Source organism: Lagenorhynchus albirostris, chromosome 9 (assembly GCF_949774975.1).
Source record: "Lagenorhynchus albirostris chromosome 9, mLagAlb1.1, whole genome shotgun sequence".
NCBI classification, from domain to species: domain Eukaryota; kingdom Metazoa; phylum Chordata; class Mammalia; order Artiodactyla; family Delphinidae; genus Lagenorhynchus; species Lagenorhynchus albirostris.
The window spans coordinates 83,852,484-83,869,762 of NC_083103.1; the positions used below are offsets into that span (position 1 = coordinate 83,852,484).

The following is a 17,279-nucleotide window of genomic DNA, read 5'->3' on the forward strand; positions in this document are numbered from 1 at the left end:
GTCTCCTTGAGCAACAAAATCCAAAGAAACTATAAGAGACTAAAAATAATTGTATGCATGTGCAGTTGGGGCAAATTAAGGACAAGAAGATATAAAAAGACCAAAAAACCCAACTGCCACTTCTGAAGAGCTGGGAGCAAAAACAGGGTGTCAGTAGCAAAAACCCCTGCACTCAACACAACCAAAGGGGTGGACAAAACACCTAAGCTACCCCTTCAGCCTGACCCATAGACTCACCACTACCTACCCTCACTCCATATAAGGAACCAGCTTGCCCTCCCCTCGGGGAGCAAGAAAGGGAAACCGTTGCTTGTTTTCACTCCCTCCTGCAGCTGCAGAAGCCCCAGTAAAGCCTTCCCTGAATTTCTGGTCTGGCATTTAGTCAATTTCTATTCACTGGGGTAAGGCCAAGAACCCTGGTTGATATCAATTTCCTTCAAATTACCTGGGCATGGGTCCCTGCCAGTTTGGCAGCCCATGAGAATTTCCTGGATTAATTCAAAGATATATTAGTCTCCAACAAGTCTATTACCTGAAATTCTATAAACCTCTCTGCATGTCATCCTACTAGATTATCTATTAGCTGCATTTTCCCAATGTTTATTAACTGATGAGAAATGCTTTATTTGTTTACCTATGACAAAGCTGCATATCATAGTAGTTTTCCTTGAACAGTACCTAGTAGTCAACTAAAAGATAAAAGATGTTTAATGATGGGGATATGTAGGAAAGCTGCTTCAGTTAGCAGAGCACAAGGTCTTGCACCTTTGTGTACTTATAGGCTTGGCAGGTGTAACTGTAGCCATGATGAAGCAGAAAAGAAATGCCTAGAAATGGGAATGGGTCAAGGAGTTTTCTTTAAAACTCATTCTTTAAAACACTGGGAGCTTTATAATAGATAGTTTATTTTTAGATATCTTAAAAGGGCACTATGGTCAAGTCAGTTTTCTTAACAAACTCTGGATATGTTTATTAGAAGGTGGAAGATAGTTGAGAGAGATGAGAGAATGAGAAAAGTTGGTGATAGCCAGAAGAAAGGGAATAAAGATGGAAGAGGATAGCCTATTGGTACAGACTAGCTCAAGAATGAAGAGAATACCTACTCTGCTGAGATGATTAGGAAGAGGAAAGAAAGGGTGTGGAGGAAATACAATAATAAGGTAATTCCTAGGGTGATGGTACTCAATGGTCTCTCTTCTCTGGTGCAGTGGGGAGAGCTGGAAGTACATTGTTAAAAACATGGTGGGTTGAGGAGGTGGAAAGAGAAAAATTTTTAAGATAGTTGCTGTGGATTGGAGGAAGCAATAGTGATACTAATTTATAGATGATAAGTTGTGGCTTTAGCTAAAACACACACATTTGTAACGAATTATGGCTAGGATTTTCTTTCACAATGCTATGTGGACCCTGAATTGTAGAAATCTGTGAATTTGTGACTGGAGGGAAATTAGTAGACTAGGAAAGGGAAAAACTGACCCAAATACTAGGTTATTAGGAAGACCAATTAGAAAAGACCTATAATCTGAGGAATCAAGAAGGGTTGAGAACCTGTATACATTCATTCATTCATTTTACAATCTTTTATTGAGGATCTGTCACATATTAACTATCTGTTAAATTCTTTAATACAAGGATGAATAAGATCCTGCCCTGAGTTAAATGTTAACAGGTGGCAAGGCTGTCACTAATTGCTATGGAATATATGTGTACAAATATACTTTGGAAAAGTTGGTTCTAAGTGGTGCCAAGTCTGTCTCACATTCAGACAGTAAAAGAAACAGAGAGAAAAGCTTAAGTTATTCAGACAGTAGGTAGATCCAAACAGTCAAATGATATACAACAGAGAATAACTATTGACATAAATAGAGGACAAAGGTGGTGAGAAGGTGAGGGTTTGTGAGTGGTACATGATCTTGAAGGAGATGTTTGAGATGTAGGAGATATGGGAGTCCAGGCTGAATCTGGCCATTGGAGAAATGTTGTTCCTTGAGCTTAGAAAAAAGATATAATTTGGTATGGAGATTAAACTCTCTGGGCTTCCTCCATCCCCTTTCATTCATCATATGAATTGCAGGTATCTACCTAGAGAAATTAGCTGAGGGAGTCAAATGAAAGGAGTAAAAATCATTGGCAGGGATACATGTCCATGTAGTTTGGTCGACCTAGGGCCAATATTAATATTTTTATTGATGTTTTTGAGAGAATGAATCAAGGCCTATATATTAATTTGGTGAACAACACAAAGACAAAAAATACTTGACTTGTGTCCTTGGAGATTATTCACTTTTTAGGTGTTTATTGCCTATTTTCTTCAAACTAGATTCTAAGTTCCATGAGGGAAGGGACCTGTCAGTCTTGTTCATTGTTGTTTTCCCAGCACCCAGAACTGTGCCTGCACATAATAGTTGCTCAGTAAATTGTTTTACATTGATTAAACAATAGCAGTAGACTGTGATAAGTGCTGTGATACCAGTATGCACTGGTGCTCTGGCAGCAGAGCATTAACTCTGCCTTGGGGGTTGGGGAAGCTTTCAGAAAGAAGGTGGCATTTGAACTTGAAGAATGGGTAGGACTTTGTGAAGTGGAATGGAAAGAGAAGAGTCTTCCAGAAAGGTTGGAACACCATAAATAAAGGCAAAGGATTATGAAACACATGGTATGTTTGGGGGATATTGAAAAGTTTATTTTTCGAACACAGATACTTTAAAATGTACTTAGTGTCAGTGGAAAGTAAATTTCCTTCCATACAGGTATACCTTACTTTATGGAATAGTTATGAAAGAAGGACCACAGTGAAATGCAAGAAAATTAAATTACTTTAAAAAGAATTTGGAGTAAAATCCTTCTGTCATGTGGATAAACCTGCCCACAGTGAATCTCTCCTGAAAAGCTTTTCCTTCCAAAGAGGACTCATATATGGCCTTGGTCTAACTTTTTCCAAGAGGTTTATTCAGGAAGTATGAAGAAACTGGAGAGTTGAAAGAAAAGGTAATAGAGACTAATGCTTCTAAAAACAATAAAAAGCTAGAAGGATCAAGGGTTTATTATTATTTAATGTGAGGAAGGAACACAATAAATGTTCAGCATTTAAGGACTATCACTAATCTAAACTTTCATAAAAATAGTATAGTGGAGGTGGAACCTGCAGAGACTTTTATTTAGTGAACATCTACTATGGAACAGGTGCTTTGCATTCATTGCCTTACTTAATCCTCGCAAGAGTCCAGAGAGACAGGGATTACCACTCTCCATTTTATAGATGAGGTAAGAGAGGGGCAGAATAGCTGGGTAAACTACTGTGGTGGTAAATGAAACTGAAATCAAGGCCGACCATGAAGGTCATTGTCTTTCCCTACCCTATGCTGCCTCTAACTTAAGAAACATTTTCATTAGAGAGAAACATTCGTTACTAATATGAAACATAATACGAAAGAAAGGCACAGGTCTCTTGTGTGTGTGTGTGTGTGTGTGTGTGTGTGTGTGTGTGTGTGTGTGTGTGTGAAGTGAGTTCTGGTCCAAGTCCTATAGCCCCAGGCTTTGGTGTCTATAATTCATCCATTATAATTAACCCCAGGGTTAAGGTATTGTTTCTGAAACCTGATTAAAATGCAAATATGTAACCTGAGAGGACTGAAGCCATCTCTCAGTTACAAACCTAGGAGCTGGCTCTTTGAGAACTTGACCCGACTAGTCCAGTAGTCGGGAAAGGTGGGGATTGCCCCGGCATTCCTGTAGGAGAGGTCCCCAGGCACAGGAAAGCAGGTGAGGGGTGGATGTCTGGATTAGGGGAGCCACTCGGTGAGATCGCAGAGGTTGGAGCTAAGCTAAAAAACAAACTTGGCCCTCTGAACAATTCTCTGGGGAGGGAGCGAGGAGTACACCTTGCCTTCTTATTCCAGGACTCTTCGGGAATCCCATAGACAGTCTTCCGAGGTTCACCATCTTCTAGCCCACGGCTCCTCTCGGGGGTAGACCCAGGAGCAATTAAACTCTGCCAATGCAGCCTACTCCCCGCTCTCTGCCTAAGAAGCAGGGTCCGCAGATTTAACCCTTTCCCTCCAGACTCGCGCGCTCCCTCCCCCGCACCGTGTGGGCGGCTTGGCGACTGGGCATGCTCAGTCGCCGCCCGCGGTGTGCTTCCAGGGAAACCTCCGCACTCCCTACCCGGGCTGCTCTCTGTTGCCTCCTTGCCGCCGGCCTCCTGGGGTCCATCCCAGCTTGCTCTGCTCCTAGCGACCCAGATTCCTGCCCCGCCTCCGCCCCTCCCGCGCCCGCAGCCGGTGCTGCAGCCGCGGCCACCCTGGTCTAGGCTCTGCGCCGGGGACCGACCTCGTCGATCGCCGCGGTGGAGCTTGCAGCTGGAACCCTTGGGGAACGCGGAGATGGAGACCCGACTGCCGCACGCCAGGACCTGCTGAGCTTCTGCCGCCGCTAAATTCATGTGAGTAGCTGCGTCAAGAGGCGACCCTACAGGAGCGGAGGGGAGAGGGGCGAATGCCCTTGAACAGGAGAGAGGTGGCGGTGAGGACTTTTGGCACCGTGAGAGCTGCGCTGTGTATGGGGCGCAGCAGAAATGCCAAGACTGTGGGCAGAGGGGGCAGGAATGAACGTGCATACTACTTCGGTTCAGAGGCTTCGTGGTCACTCAAGACCGTCATCTGTTCTCCCATCTTGACCCCCAAAATGAACACCCGGGGGATACAGGTCTGCGCGAGAGCTGCATCCTGGCCCGGGCGCGGGTCACGTAGTAACTGAACGCCGAGGGCTCTGGAGGAGGCATGCCTGGCAGAGGCCAAAATGGGAGGTGGGGACGAAGGTAGGCCTGGCCCGGGCGAGTGGCCTGTCCAGGTCCTGAGGTCCTCTGCCCCATGGCCTTAGGCCTCTGAGGCAGTGCAGGACTTCGGATTGGCGGACCGCAGAGCTGGGGGGTCATCAGCGCTGCGAACCCAGAGGAACTGTCTGAGCGGCTGGCGCGCGGTGCCTCCTCCTACTGCCAGGTTCCCCTCACTTATTGGGGCACCTTCTTTCCTAGGCAGGTAGAATTGAACAGGCGAGTGGGGTGCCACGGCTGACAGAGCTATTAAAAGCAAAACAGTGAAGTGTGGTGGTGAGGCGTGCTGTTGTGAGTGCCTTTTTTTCCCCAAGTGTGAGTACAGAGTGCCCCTATTCACCGTGTTTCTACTCCACCTCTAAGTAGCGAGTCCGGTAACACACCTTATGAATATTTCAGGAACGACCTCGCAGGCTCGGTTGCTTCAGATCAAGTTTAATGAATATGTTTGTCAGCTTTTCTGCTCTGTACACAGGCAGGTGGAAGCCCCATGCCTCAGCTTTCCAAATCTCATCCCTTCCCTGTACCAAATAGGAAAAAGAGGCTAATAACCCCCAGTGAGCTTTAGATGGGTACCATAAATTGAGTCTGTCCTTTGGAGAGACCAATCTTGGGCAGATATCCAGGCATTGTTCTGCATCTCTGCAGTGTGCATGTTGTGCCTGGAGCTTGACAAACCGGAGCTGCCAATATGGTGGAAAGCAGGTAATGGGTTTATGTTGGAATAAACGTCTTAATTCATTATCATCTTACAACACCAGGTAGTTACACAGACTTAGTCATTCTCTCCCTTAAAGTTGAATATGAGATCTAGTTGAAATTTTGAAGAAGGCAAAAGTTGTATCCCTCTACACTGGGCGGCATCTATCTTTCCTAAATTCTTTCATGGAAATAAGAAATGAACGTCTTTTCTGTAATCACTGTCAAGAACACTGAAAGAACACATTAATGTAACGAACTTTCAGGATTGGAACAAGCTGTAGGGCATCTTTCCTTACACTTTAGGGTATAACTTCCATTACACCATCACCATTAATCAGTAAACCGACACACACAACAGTTAATATTCTAAAATGGTGCTCCTTTGCAGAAGAAACCTGCTTTTTCCTCCCTTAATGAGACAAGGTATGTCTCTAAATGACCTGTGAGGAATTCCTCTGTTGACCAAGATTTCAAGCCTCCAAGATTTACATGATGCTGAAAGAGGCAACTCTCTTCTCTTGCCAGCCCATACACAGTGAAGCTGAAGCAATTCAGTTTACAGATGTTCCACATTTAGAGAAGGCTCTTCCAAAAAAGACCCACTGCAGTTACACCACAGGCTCCACTTCCACCTGCCAGGCTGCTTCTCCCCAGCCTGTTAGTGAGGACAGTATGTCTCACTGTGCTTGATTAATGAGAAAAGGAATCCCAAAATGAAAGACATTTATTTCCCATATTGTGTTTTCAAAATTAAATTTTCAAAAAATTTTAATTATTAATACCAGGACTTAATTCAGGCATAGTAATGACTCTATGAATATCAGCTTTCCACGACATTTGGGGCAACATTACAGTATTCTTTGTGCTGAAATTATTGATAGATGGTATTAGAAGGGAATTCTATGAAATTAACAAGATAAGTAAAAATTTTATATAATAAACAGCATTTCCTAAAGTATGTTACTGAGATGCTCAGAAAGTAACCCAGCTGCATTAACAGACATAAAATATGGCCAATTGAGAAGTGTGCAGAGCTTGGATACAAACATCCAGGTGCTCTAAAGAAGCATTCCTTGAGTCCTCTGAGAATTTTTAGAGTTACTGGTAGAGCTGCCAGATTCAGCAAATAAAAATACAGGCTGTTCATCAGTTAAATTCGAATTTCAGATAAGCAATGAATAATTGTTTTTAGTATAAGTATATCCCATGCACTGTTTGGGATATACTTACACCAAAAAATTTTAAATTTGTTGTTCATCTGAAATTCACTTTTGACTGAGCAGCCTGTATTTTATTTGGCAACTCTATAGTCACTGGAAATTTCTTATTCCTCTTTCTGGGGTCACTATGGTTTGAAAAAATAAAGTGGAGCAGAGATCATATGCTGTTCTGCAGGCAATCTGGGACAAGCCCAGGTCTGGTTCTAGCTATTGAAAATAACTCATGCTTAAAAGTGAGTAGTTTCAGTTCAACACAGCTCAGCTTGCTAGATTTAGTGAGAAGTGCCAAAACATACAAAGATGAGTAAGGGAAGTGGGGTAGGGGAAGGGATCTACATCATAAGATACAAGACTTGCAGGGTCCACTCTAGGAGCCTGGGAAGGACACTGAATTCTTCTGAGCAGCTCCAGTCAGGGAGTAAGATGACCGGCAGTTTTGACAGGTCTGGCTTTGAATGAGAGTAAGATCTTATCCTGGGAGGCAAGGAAGATAGAAACCCATGGCTTTATACCTAATGGAGTGGAGCTGGAAGTTGATGGCCTCAGAGGACAGAGAAGCCTGCTGAAGATGAGGGAAGTGAGAAGGGGATTCTAAAGGACGTTACATAGTTGCTGATGGGAATGGAAGAGGGAGGTGAAAAGGGACAAGTGCAAGGATTGGTAACTGGTACTTGGGTGAATGCATCTCATTGCATTAAAAAAAAACAGTTGGTCTGCCCTTTGACTAATACCCAAAGGGCTCCTTCACTATTCTGCTACCATCCTGGTTTCCTCAGGTAAAAAAGCATCATCAAACAAATAGTTTTATTACTTTTATATAAAAGACGGTATTTAAATGTAGTATTTGAGATGCTGATCAATATTCTGTTGCTTTGGCACAGATTCCTGAAATAAGATAAGCAGATGTTTTGGTTTTAGCAAATCTGTTGCTTCAAATAGGAAAAGATACTCAATTGCAATCATTTTCTGATTTAGTCCAGCTGTCTTTAAGGAAGCAGATTCTGATTATGGAAAGAATATAGATTTTACAGAAATAGCACTATGTGAAAATGACCAAATGCTTGTAGTACCAGGGAGTACCTACTGAGAAGGTTCCAAATGCAATTAATTCCAAAAAATAGCACACCACTTACATTAGTGTCTCTGAAGACCCAGTGGGTACTTTCACTATTGATCATTATAGGAATTTTCCAGGGAAGTGGAAGATCAAATCACTGCAGAAAATCTTCATTTTCTGAAGATTCCAGTTTGCCAATCTCAAGCAAATGATGATAGAGTGCCATTCTAGATTGCACTTCTGTCAACAAATCTAGTTATCTCTAGGGACCATCTTCAGAAGAGCCTCATATGTTTATCATATGTGTGGTTAAATTTCTACTTCATATTTTACAATAAGTTTTTAAAATCATAAAAATTACTCTCTGCTAAAATGTATAGTGAAGCAGTTAATTCGGAACTTTCTTATCAAATGATTATTCCTTAAAATAGAACAGAAAACACTTCTATTTCAGGTTTTTGTATTGTTCCTTTTTGTAGTGTCTGCCAAACGTGTCCTGCCTTGTAATTCTGATAGTACATGAGAAAAAGAGTGATCAAGGAAATACTGAAGTTTCTAAAATCTCAAGGCAATTAGACTATAGTTTCTATTTTCAGCGAAGTTTCATATGGATATGACTTATTGAAGAAAGCCTTACTTCAGTGATCTCTAATGACAACTTATGCGGGCTGTCACCCAGAGAGAGCTTTAACTGAAATTGTGTGCTCAGTTCACATTCTAAGTCTTCAGTAAATACTTTGAATTTAAAGAATCTGAAGGCAGCATGTTCTTGCATCCCAGGAGCTTTTAACCCTCCAACTCACTTATGCTGACCACAAGCAAGTCTTATTTTACATCAGTTTCTGTGCTATAAAATGGAAGATATGCACATTTAAAAAGAGAGTATTGTGTCAACTCCAATCATCTATGTCTATAAAATAAACATTGTGTTCTAAAGGATAAATAACTCCATTCTCAATGTAATTAGACAATTTCTATACTGTCTATGTACTCTCTATAATGTTTCAGATGCCATCAAAATAATTCACAATTTGCTGTGTTTGATTTTTTGCTTTTTTGTTACAAAGCAAGATGATTGTGGTAAATGCTTAAGGAGAGCTCATTAAGCCTCTTTAAAAAATTAGTTTCAAACAAGCTAATGACTGAAGATTCAAAGGTCTTTACATAGCTTTTAAACATAGTTTCCATTTTAATTATTGGGATTGGGACTTCGTTAATTAGAATGCGTGGTATAAGAGCTTATTTCAGCTGCTATAACTCTCAGTCCTATCCCTTGTATAAGTAGATTGCCATATGTTTTGAAGCTTTCATTCATGATGAAACTAATAATTTATTTATCCCACAGCTGCTTTTTGGTTTAGCAAATATCATCAATGATATCATAATCTCTGTTCCCTAATTGTTTTTTACATTACCATTTGGCATTATAAATATTTTAAGTATGAATCAGTCTCTGGAATGAATTTACTATACAAGTACATTTCTTCCTTTTCCTTCAGAAGAAGAATCAGAATGCTCTACCCTTCAGTATTTGGAAGCCAGATTTTCTGAAGAGTCTATATTCCAGTAGAACACTTACATTTTAATTTCAGATTTTCTTTGGTCTTAGAATCCATTTAAGTTAGCAAAAATCTTAAAACAGTTATTTTTAATTGAGAAGTTTTATCATACATTCTTTAAAATGGTAAACATTCATCAAAGCTGTTTCAATTAAAATATATATTATGCACATCATTAGTCAAAACAATTATAAATATATATTCACCTAACATAGGACCACCTAAATATATGTATAATGTGTATGTAGCCCAATATGTGAACCAGTACATGAAAATCAAGACATAAAATAAAAAATTTGGGTTATAGTTTTTGCTTCACTAAAGAGTTCTGTGTTGTATCAAATATTTCTTCTATTATTCCTTTCAATTATAGATAACCTACAATATTTAAAATAGAGCCAGACTCATCAAATTTTTACATCTACTCTATCCTTCTGGGACACATCTATCAATTAGACAAGTAATCTTTGTAGGTGAGATGCAGAAATGAGGTCTGGGATATGATCTAATAGCTGGATTCATCAGCTGTAACCAAAGAAAGTTTACAGGTGTGAAAGCCACATAGGAGGTGGTTTCTGTTGGCCTCCTTCAGAGCTCTTCCCTTGACCCTGACATTTCTACAATTTTATCAGTGACTCAGATATACTTAGACCATACATATATCTGGTTTGTTGATAATGCAAAGCTCTAAGAACTAGTGAATTTGAATGACAATCAGGATTAAACTTAATATCCCTTAGCCCAGGCTGAAACTAAGATTATATTCAGAAAGAATAAATGTTGGCTTCATTTAGTTTCTAAAATTAGTTGCCTAAGGATAGGGAGTGGAAGTCCTACTTTAACAACAGTTTGAGTTGTAAAAATTAGTTTTAGTTCACTTGAGTATTAACCAACAGTACAGAAGAAATTAATGCTTTCTTTGGTTGGATTCATATGAAAAGATCAGAAACAGACACTATAGCGCACTGTACTGAAAGTGATGCATTTTGGGCCATCTGTCAGGGATGTAATAAGGGGGACTGGCTCATGTGAGCCTGAGTAGGATGTTGGCTCACATGACCTTAAAAGCACCTCCTAAATCAGATTATGCAGTTTAAATTGAGTTCCCAGGCACATGAATCTGCCAACGTCTAATTCAGCTTAGTAACATTTATGTAGCATATAACTATTGTACATCCTTTTCTTGATTAATAATGAATATCCTTATTCTTTTCTACTTAAAGATTATTCCATAGATAATTAATCAATCATCACTTAAAATAAATGCATCTACTTTGTGACCACCACTGGGTTTACTTAGCTAAGATCATACTTGAAATTCTTAGATGAAATGATATGTACTTTGAATAGCCACGAAGTAGGCACGTTTCCAGGTTCTAAAATAAAATTGCACAAATTAGACAAAGATGAAAGGCAAATGTATTCACTCAGTGTATTCTGTGTGTACTCTAATAGTCTGCACTGTGTTTTGGCTTTCAAAGGTGTTTGTTTATAGTGTAGAGTGGACACCGATCATTCCTTTTGAACACTGCTATCTGAACCCCTTTCCCATGTTGGGGGGTGCTCTCCCACATTATGAGACAGAGGCCACTTCTCACTATAGGAGATAAAAGTGCCAGGTGCTTCCTCTCCCAGACATCCTTGCATCATAGACATGGACCCAGATGCTGCCCTAGTGGCAGATGTTTCGGTTGGCAACACCCTTGACGAGTGCTGGGGTGGGGTTGGTGGAGCCAGCTACTGAGTCCGGACCTGGTAGTGGCAGTAGAGCTGTCTTTACTGGACTGGCTTTGTGTCATCATTTTAAGCGTTATTTTTGACTACGTAACCTCTAAACCCAGTTCTCTAGCCCTCCTGGAGATTCTGTGGAATTACCTTCAGAACAAATTCCTTTCTGCTTAAACAGGCAGAGCTAGTTTCTGTTCCTTGTAATAATAATCCCTGCTGGTACAGGGCGCAAGTCCATGCTTACATTGGCATATTAGTCAGTCACTGGGACCTACTGAGTACAAAGCACTCTGAAAGGTGCAAAAGGAAATATTTATTCATTCTCTGAGTATTTCTGAAACAAGGAAACTTGCTTGGCATTTGATAGAAGGAGAGGCAAACAAAATTGGTATTTTCAAATTCGTGCTATGAGGACAAGTAGGAGAAGGTAGGGATACCACTGTCAAACCACAATGGAGGCAGATACTATGTGGATCTACTGATTGTCAAGATTGATTTAGTGTGGGGATGAAGAGTTGGGATAAGAAGGGATGCTTTTGGGGGAAAAAATTGTGTTTCATCAATTCCAAGACTCAAATTGTTTTCTTCATCTTAACATTTATGAAATTAGGAACCATTATTAGAGTGTGTCATGTTTTAATTGCCACTTTTTCTCCTCAATCCATCTAATGTATTTTACCAAATCTAAGATGTAATTGATATATATACTATTACACTTTTTACCATTAAGAAAAAAAGCTCAGTAAGTAATTACTAAAAAATGATGATACTTAACATCATACTGGGGGCTCTAGAGTAGAAGATTTAAAGAGAACCTAGGAGAATTAGATCAGTCATGGAAATGTTGTGAGTTAAACACCAAATTCCTTTTCATTGTTCTAGTAGTCTCCCAAAGCTGTTGAAGACTAATAGATTCACCTCTAACTTCTGCTGTGAACAAATTCAGGTACTAATCATTATAGCCTTGCTTGGCTATAAAATATGCCCGGTAGAGTGATTCTCAGTTTTGTGGATGGCACATTTATTTTTGATAACATTTTTATTTGGAAATTTTCAAATATATACAAAAGTAGACAGAATAATAACATAATGGATCCTAGTATTCAATAATTATCAACTCATGATCAATGCTGTTTTGTTTCTAGCCCTACTCTCTATTCACCCAATTGTATTTTGAAGAAAATCTCAGGTGCTATACCATACCATTTGTAAATACTTCAGTATATAGCTCTAAAACACATACTCAAAATATTGTTACTACATTCCTAGAAATAAAATCTATAGCTTGTGGCACCTTTTTTAATAGACAAATTTTGTATTTATTTTAATTAGGTTTTAAGCTACCTTTTGGGGGGAGGTTTTTAAAAAGAAAACCAAGTGAGGAATACTTCAATGTCCACTGATTTCTTTTTACGAAATTTATGTGATGCTAGTAGGTCATATCACAATCCTGCAATAATGTCTATCTTGATTTTTCACTCTGAACTTTCTTTTGAATATGTTCTCTAGTTGAGGATTTGTTTAAAGAATATACTGCTGTTCTTGCCATTTCCAAAGCAATCTTCAGAAAAGTCATATCTATCCCTTTATTATTTTTATCCCAAAAGGAGGATTCATAATTACTATATCAAATGACTTGAACCATGTCAACATTTGTCAGCTCAAACTCTTCCACTTTTCTATTAAATATTTTCATCTGTGTCAAATTCAACAAACAACCTGCAGTGCGTGGCCTGGTGGGATACTGTTCTAAAGTAACTTGGGCTTCTGAAACCATCTACTTGATGCAGGTGACTTTCTAGTTCCTTGAACCTTAGTTTCTTCTTTTTTGTTTTTTTAAAGTGTGGGTTCACAGGGTTAAAGGACATTGATGGACCTCAGGAGGCTGGAAGCCCCACCATATGTGTGTCACCTTTTTTAAATTTAAGTTTTTGTTTTTAATCAGAGTAATACTTACATATCATTAAAAACATCATATAATTATACAACATAATGAAAAATAGACCTGTTGCCCAGATTTCTTTCTCAGGTATAATCACTTTAATTCTTTTAGCTGATTCTTCTGATGTGTTCCACCTTATAATCTGCTAATATTGCTATTCCTCAATATCTAAAAATATCAGATCTACTGATTTTCTACTATGAGTGAAGATTTAACTTTCATACCTAGCTTCTCTCCCTTATATGCCTTCACTTCTGTTTCCTCAGTTCTCCCATTATCACTGTTTTTGCCTAGGAGAGATCCACATGTGTCTTGGTTTGGATGGTTTTCTGAGGGATAAATCTCCTGAGGACTAGTATTCTGGCTGCCTCTGTTCTGGGAGTTGAGTGGGAGAAGGAGGCTGGATAAATCTCATGTTTATCATGTACACTTTCATTTAACCTCCTAGTATTCAGTATGACAGCTCAATCTCATTTTCTTGTTTCCAAAAGTTCAGAGCCTCTCTAGCTCAACCTCTTCAAGAGTTAATCTCACCTCTTTTGATAGAATGGAGAAGGGGTTATGCCTACTTTCATAAGGTGGGGAGGAGATCTAAGGCCTAACTAATCCTTATGAAAACTTTCAGCCAAGTTGTGGTTGACTTCATTTTACACTCCACTTTCAGAAGACCTAGGCATCCCTAACTCCTGAACATGACTGAGATTACGTACTCTAATTTGTATTGCCTTTGGGTCACTTCCCTCACTGCAGGTTTAGTCAATTAGGCTAAGTAAATTACCATTTTCCCATCTTCTTTCAGCTTCCAGAATTCTGCTGACATCTCATGTGCACTCCTGTTACCCTTAGCCTTATGGATTTATGCTTTTTGATTTCTTTACTCTTACGTTGGTGGGATTACATGTGTTTTATTTGTCATGTTTAGATGGAAGTCCATGACACAAGTTTTAAGGGCACATTTAAAAGGAATTAAAGATGTGAAATAATGTAAATGAATCAGCAATAATTATAGTGAATTAATTACTGCTTAGTAAGTGTCTCACATTGCCTATGTAAACTTCCACAATTACCATACTTGTTTTGCTTACTTCTCTTTTCTCCTTTACCCATAGTAAATTTTAATACTCTCTTAACCTAGTCATACCACCTTCTTAGCAAAATATCCTACTTAACACATACTACTGTAAATAATATGTATCCCCAGTTGTAAAGAAGAATTTCATACAATTAGTGATCAGAATTTTGTCACACATCTGTGAAGAGTCCATAGAACTGTGACATGTTGGTTAGGTACCCTTGTCTTAGAGTATAGTCCAGTTTAGTGTGACATGACTGAAATGAATTTTCACTGGAGACAGCTCAGAGCTTCTATACTGACTTCAGAAAGGGCACTAGATTCCGTGCCTGAGAACTGCTAGATTTCCCATTCCTTGTGGGCAAAGACTGTCTTACTTATTTTGTATCTCTAGTGCTTAGAAAGAACTGAACATATTAAGTGCATGATAAAGCTTACTGACTAGAATTAAGAGCTGAGGTCTTTTCCTACCAATTGGCTGTCTGTCCTTGGATAAGTCATTTGTTGGATTTGTTTGAGGCTCCAAGAGGTCACTTAGGAAAGGTATGGTGTCAGAAAAGGTTGAGAATGGAACATTGGGGAACATCTACACTTAAAAGGCAGGCAGAGGAAGAGTGTGAGATAGATGGAAAACCAGGAGAACATGGAAACATGGAAGCCAAAAGCAGGCCTTTCAAGAAGTAGCATCACATGAAATCACATCAAATAAGATAAAGATAAGAAAATGGAGCTTGGACTAGACCATGCTCTGCCTTCAACCAAACATTTATCTACTCACTCACTCATTGCGTAGATAAATGTTTATCACTCCTGAGATGTTTATGGTCAGAGCGATCTTTGTAGTATAAGGAAGTTGTCTTGAGCCCTGTGTATGTGTGAGGATGCATATGTGTGTGAATGTGAATGGAGGGATTGTGATAGGGGAAGGAAACCAGAGCTCAGAGAGACTATGCAGGAAGGAGTTGGGAGGCTCTTTATGAGTCTAAGAAGGACATGAGTTAGTCATGTGTAATCAACCTATAACATATTGTAGAATTACTTAATTAACCTGGTTTAACCTGAATAAAAATGTTTGAGTCAGAGAGTAAGATTCTTGTGTGATTTGCTGCAGGCCATTTGTATTCTTTTTCATCAACCAATGGGTTCTTCGAAGAAACACTGTAGCCTGGAATTTGGAAATAAATGGGCTTCAATCTTACTGTATTTCATCAATTCTTCCCCCCACCCCCATCACTGAAATTGGGATGCATCATAATTTAATTAGCAACATTTTATTTTTCCTTAAAGGCACATGTCATAAAGGTACACTTTACCATTGATGGTGCTGATGAAATTCCACTGGAAAGAATCAAACAATACTCATTCAGCATACATTTATCAAGTCATGTATACCAAATCGTAGCTCTAAAGTGAGGTTAAAACTATTTTTAAAATTTGTTTTACAGCACAAATTGTTGCAGAAGCCCAATCTAAATGGTCTACTTCTCAGAAGCATTCTCAGAAGAATGCTATTATCTCATCTGTGTGATCAGAGTCAGCAGATGCCTTCAGAGCAAGATACCCTGTTTGCCTCCAGGCCCCTGTAAATATCCGAATTTGTTTGGACTTTTCTGTCAAATTTTATAGGTATATACCCTCTCTATGTTCTCATTATATGAAAGTGAAAAGTTTGCAAAAAGCATCAGGCTAGATTGGCAAAATCATATTCATTTAATTTTTATGCAAACATAAGTTTACCATTCTTTTATTGTGGTTTAATTTAGAAATTTAACTTTTAATGCTAAAAAGTTTTTAAAACTAAAACTATTATATAGTTGAGAACCTACAAAATCTAGATTGAGTATTTTTGTAGAAAATGGATTAATATTTAGATTTAGAAATTTCCTTATTCTTTTGTAGATAAAAGACAAATTTCATCAATCCTGCTCTCCCTCTCTTTGCTCCCTCCCTGAAAACAATAGATGGATGTAGGTGACCACAGTGAAAGCCAGAAAATCACTATACTTTTAAAGTAAATCATAAACATATTTGCAGACAATCCTGAATTCTGTGGCTGGCATGGCCTCCATTGTTATAAATCACAAAAATAAACTTTGGATGAGTGTTTAATTCCTGAACAAGGAAAAAAACTTCTTAATTGTCATTTTAGTGAGTATCAGCAGAATATTTTTTCAAGTGAATCACCAGAGAAAGAGGAAAGGAGAGTTCTGGAATGTGGCCTTAGGCAGATTATTATGCATGAGCATTATACCTCTAATATGACATGCTGCATAGCATGTGTCAAATGTAAATGCATAATATGAAAGATTTTTTAATTTCTCTGGGATAGTAATTTTTTATATTGCTCTCCTCTCTCCTCATGTGCATATCTATATTAAGTAAAAAATTGCAAATTATACATGTTTCAGGTGCTCATAAATAGCCTTAGAAATTTTTCTTTCCCTTCTCCTTCCTCCCTTCCCATTCCGTTCCCTTCCCTTCTTGTTTCACATGGTAAGTCTGATTGCAGTACATCTTTTGAAGACTGAGTTCCTCATCTGTCTGTGTCTTCCTTTAACTGAAACTGTGCTTCTTAGGACTTGACAAAATAGGGAGCATGATGCAAACTTAGTCATTATCTGAATTTGCTAATTCAGAACCTGTTTATTTGCCTAATTTGAACCTGATACTTGACCCACCTGATTTAAGAAAACTGACCTCCTTGTTTTGTTTCTGGGGTTGGCTCAGCCAGAGCCCAGCAACTCACATTGCAGGTGACTTACCTGCTCCTTCTTACCCACAAACCACCTGTGCCCTTCCCTGGTGTTCCCACAGAGATGTGCTTCCTGCCGAAAGGTCAGGCTTGTTTCGGAGAACTTTCTCTAATTTCTTGAACACCATCCACAGGCATTCATACATGCAGAGCATAATAGAGAATTACTGGGAACTGTGAGCTGAATTAATCATATCCTAAAACTACCCTGACTTCAATTATCTGTAAGTTTTGGCCTATATCAGAATAGTGGCCTTTCTCTTCCATTTTACCTTTTACACCTAGATATAGCTTTTGCTGAAGAAAATGTGGGAAAAGAGAAGTCTATATCTGTTTCTGCAAAAGTGTCTACCTGACTGACTAATTGAGAGAAGTCACCATTATGATTTCATTAGACTCTAGCAGGGCACAAGTAC

General features: G+C 39.0%; 1 protein-coding gene and 1 pseudogene across 1 annotated transcript in view; one reads left to right on the forward strand and one right to left on the reverse strand.

Annotated features, from left to right (window-relative positions):
• Positions 1-4,177: 4,177 nt before the first annotated feature.
• The window catches only part of ELMOD1 (ELMO domain containing 1), a 110,796-nt gene continuing 97,694 nt past the window's right edge, over positions 4,178-17,279 (forward strand). The window contains exon 1 of the mRNA XM_060160321.1: positions 4,178-4,441. The gene's annotated coding sequence lies outside the window, so the exon portion shown is untranslated. The remainder of the gene's footprint in view (positions 4,442-17,279) is intronic.
• LOC132525923 (rRNA N6-adenosine-methyltransferase METTL5-like) lies at positions 12,251-12,965 on the reverse strand (annotated as a pseudogene).